Source organism: Miscanthus floridulus, chromosome 6 (assembly GCF_019320115.1).
Source record: "Miscanthus floridulus cultivar M001 chromosome 6, ASM1932011v1, whole genome shotgun sequence".
Lineage (NCBI taxonomy): Eukaryota > Viridiplantae > Streptophyta > Magnoliopsida > Poales > Poaceae > Miscanthus > Miscanthus floridulus.
In genome coordinates, this window is record NC_089585.1 from 1,597,656 (window position 1) to 1,602,340 (window position 4,685).

Below are 4,685 nucleotides of genomic sequence, written 5' to 3' on the forward strand. Positions count from 1 at the left end.
CAACATATAATTAAACTGTCTCGTCGCGCGGAAATTCAATTAAACCTCATAAAGTAGCAAACTATCTCTGAAAAATTTCAAACTTGATGTTTCGTTCACACGTGGCACGTGCAATCCTAAGAAAAAGTTTGAGACCAATACTACGCCAAAATGCCTATGAACCACAGAAAACTTAATAACCTATGTGTATAGTCATGGTTCGATGAAAGGGCACATGTACCTCTGTGAAGCATGTATACTCCGCCTATGTCAAAATGACTTAAAATTTTTTGGCAAGCATGTACACCCAAATTAAGACCCTACATAGAATCTTAGGTTTTTCTGATCATTTTTTTTATTTATTATATTTTTCTCTGTGCCAAATGAGACAAAAGAGGTTGAATTTCATCTTAGACCCAATAGATTTTTTCATCCACCTCCACAAAATTTTTATCCCTAGGGCACATTAGAGCCTGTGTAAAAGTTTAGCACCATTCCAGATCTTTTTGTGGATAGACTCAGTTCAACCTATAATTAAACGGTCTCGTTGCGCGGAAATTTCAATTAAACCTTAGAAAGTAGCAAACCATATCCGGAAAATCTCAAATTTGGTGTTTTCTTCACACATGGCATGTGTAAGCCTAAGAATAATTTTGAGACCAATACGACACCGGAATGTATATTTCTAATTGCCCAACAAATATTACACGAATTACATGCATGACAATAATTAAACACACAAAGTCATACATATTAAAATTAGAACCTAATTAAACTACGACCTTGAAAACCTAGCTAAATAAACATTAATTACTATCGGAATCACTATCGGGATCGATCGGGCCACGCACACTAACATGCCTCTGTAGCCATATATGGTAGTTGATGTCACGGATTATGTTTCCGCTTATATTGATGAAGTCCAATGCCCGTATGAGTACATTCTCTCGTGCCTCATAATACCGAAAGAATGGTCGACCATAGATGTAACCTACTAAACGACCACTGCCCCTGTTAGTAATCCTTATAAAGTACTGGCGTCTTTCTATAGTGAGCTGGCCGAGGTTTTCATTGCAGAAGTCCTAATCGTACCCGAGGTGCTCTGTAGCTTGGTCTAGAACAGCTCACAAGCCACATGTAGCATAGGTAAGGTCCTATAGCGCAATCTGTATGTGGAGAAAAATAAAAAAAATTAGAGAATGTTATTATAATAATAAACAATAAATAACCATGACTCAGGTATAAGTAACCATTTTACCACATCCGCATGGTTGTAGCTTGCAAACCATTCGCTTACTTGCGGGACGGGGATATCACCAGCATTCAAAGCAAGTGCCTTGAAGTGCGAGAAATCAGGCACATCATAACAAATACGTCGAAATGCTTCTAAATAGATGTGCATGACACTTAATTGGGCGCTTATCACGTTCGGGCTCTGTATTCCCGTCCCGTAGATATGGTTTCGATGATTTGAACCCTTCACAGGGATGAAATAACTAAATTCACACGTCCATAGCCAACCACTTGCATTAGATGCCGTGTTCTCGATGATGTCCGAGATAAAGAACTAGCTAAGTGTTGTTCGCAGCCTATCTATTAGGGATATAGTCTGTGACATATATGCATACAACAATGATATTAAACTAATTACACTTATTTGTTAGCATAAAAAAAATAAAAGATGTTGGAAAATATTTCATATAATAGCTGGAACAGGGAACCGTAGAATGGCCACATTGGGAGCGAATGGCTCATCGCCAAGGTGAAAACCTGGTTCTTGTGGTGGGGGAGGTCCGTTGTTCATACCACCTGATCGATAAAATGCAAAAAAATATGAACATAAAATATATGCACAAAAAAAATATTCTAAGTAAAATGTGGCAACATAATTAAATATAGATCGAATGCAAGGAATAAAAATATATATAAATGTAGAATGCAAAGAAACATGAATATAAATATAGATCAAATAAATATAGATACAATATTAGAGAAGACATCATATCAATACGATTGAAAAATGCAGGAGCCACGACCAAATCACGTAGAGAGAGAGTGGATGTCTTGAGAAGGAGAGTAAAACATGAGAAATGAGACTGAGAGAGTTCGTGGGTGGGTGGAATCGATGTATGTGGCCGACAATTTGTTTTATATAGGGGGGCATGGACATCATTGCCGGTTTTTAAATAGAACCGACAGTGAAGGTGGTAATCACTGCCAGTTTCTAAATAAAACCGACAGTGAAGGTAGCTATCACTGTCGGTTTCTAAATAGAACCGACAGTGAAGATGCATATATGTAAAGGACGATATATTTAGATACTACAGTGCGAAAGTTTTAACAAGAACGATATATTTATTTAGATACTACAGTGCGAAAGTTTTAACAAGAACGATATATTTATTTAGATAGTAACAAAATACATCAAAAATTATAAAAAATTAGAAATAAGTTACATATACGATAACAAAGAACTTATACTAAAATTCCATATACAATAACAAATACCTATTTACGTATAGGTCAATGTTACCATCAATGTGTATCAACACATTATAATTTAACCACCTCATGTGTACATCAGTAGCATTCTTCTAGTACCTCATGTGTGCACCATTTTGGTGGACTACGATGCATAACGATATCTGTGGTTTGCTGTGAGAGGAAAACATTATATCATGGCTGATAAGGCCTGGTTGAAACCAACATGCATGGAGAGGCTAGCTCCTGTCTGAGGGCTATTTTATAGGGGCTAACAGTCGTGGTATATTTTTATTTCTGAACTAAAGTTGTCGGGGTAGGTGGGAGCAGTGTTCCAACTGTTGTGGTCATAGGAGCACTGTTGGCATGTGAGGAGTATCTACACATTACTGTCAGTTTTAGTTTAAAAACCGACAGTGAATTGGGCCTTCTGTGTCGGTTTGAGCAACCGACTATGATAGAAGCTATCACTGTCGGTTTTAAAACCAAAACCGGCGGTGAAGGGCCCTGCCGCCATCTTTTAGTAAAAAAATATAAAAAAATAATGTCGGTTTGGAGTCTGCCATCGTAGCCTTTTGTAAAAAATATAAAAAAATTTTGCCTGCCCGATATTCGAGCGCGGGTCACAGGGTCAAGAGTGCGCGGCCTTAACCGCTGAGTTAGGATAGGGAGTTCGGTTAGAATGGTTTTATTTTTTTCTTTTATCCCATCATAATGCACTACTAAATAATAAATGCAAATCAAAAAAGTTTGGTCCACCTAGGATTCGAGCGTAGGTCTTAGAGTACAGAGTGCGCGGCCTTAACCGCTGAGCTAGGATAGGAAGTTCGGTTAGTTTGCTTTTCTTTATATATTTATTAATAGAAATAATATTGTTAGTTTATATTCTAAAATAACATAAAAAATTGTGTCTTGATTATTTAATTCTATGATAATTAATTAATAGTCTATAATTATCAAATAATAGTGTTTGTGAACATCGTCTTAATATTTGATTACATAGTCAATAATTAAATTGTAGAGATACGCACAAAATATAAATTAAATATTTAGCGTGAATTACTGATACAACGTCTGCATAATGATTACATAGTTAATAATAATCTAACTATCTTTAGGTGCATCAACAATGAGGGCCTAATTGTGATCAATTCGTACGTAAGCAGGTTCGTCACCCTCTTGAAGGATAGGTAAGGGTACGTTCGCCCCGAATGGATACATTTCCTGATAGCCCCTGTAGCCTTCTTCTTTCGTCACTCCATCTTTGAGTTATTTGGCAGATTTACCGCATCGGTGTCGTTCAAGCACTCGACACATACAGTATAGGCTTTTGTCTTCTCTCCGGACAACGAACCTTGACCTGGCAGGTCGGTGATTGTAGAGATAAGTACTCCCTTGATCATGACATGTTCCTTTTTGTACTCGTCCCAAACATCCGACACATCCTTTTTAAACATCTCCACTAGTTCATCGATCACTGGTTTCAGAAACATATCGATGTCATTCCCAGGCTCTCTTGGCCCTTGGATCAGTAGTGGCATCTGGATGTACGACCGCTTCTTACAAACCTAAGGTGGAAGGTTGTATATACAGAGCGTCACTAGCCAAGTGCTATGATTACTTCTAACCTGGTCGAAAGGATACATCCCATATATGCTCAAAGCAAACCAAAGGTGCCTTACCTCTCCACCGATGTCCTTATAGAACATAGTATTGACAGTCCTCCAGTCATGCCCATCGGCGGGGTGCCTCATCATTATATCTTTCTTACGCTCTTCGTCATGCCAGCGCAACAGCTTGGTTGACTTTGCACATGCAAAAAGCCTATGCACCCAGGGAGCTATAGGAAAATATCAAATGACCTTTACGGGACCTCCTCTGGTCTTGGTGCCCTCATATAACGGCCCTTCCTTGTACCGTGGAGCTTCATACTTGGGGCACTTGTCCAAGTCTTTGTATTTTTCTCCACGGTACAATATACAATCATTGGAACACGCGTGGATTTTTTCAACCTCGAGACCGATAAGGCAAATCATTTGCTTGACCAAGTATGTCTTTTCTGGCAACTCATTTTTTTCTGGGAGCATTTTCCTTATTATACCTAACAACTGATCAAAGCCGTTATCGCTCAATCCGTTTGTCGATTTGAACTCTAACAGCATGATGTCGGCTTTTAGTTTGCTCATTGGATAATTCCTATACAATGGTGTTTTATCATCTTGTCT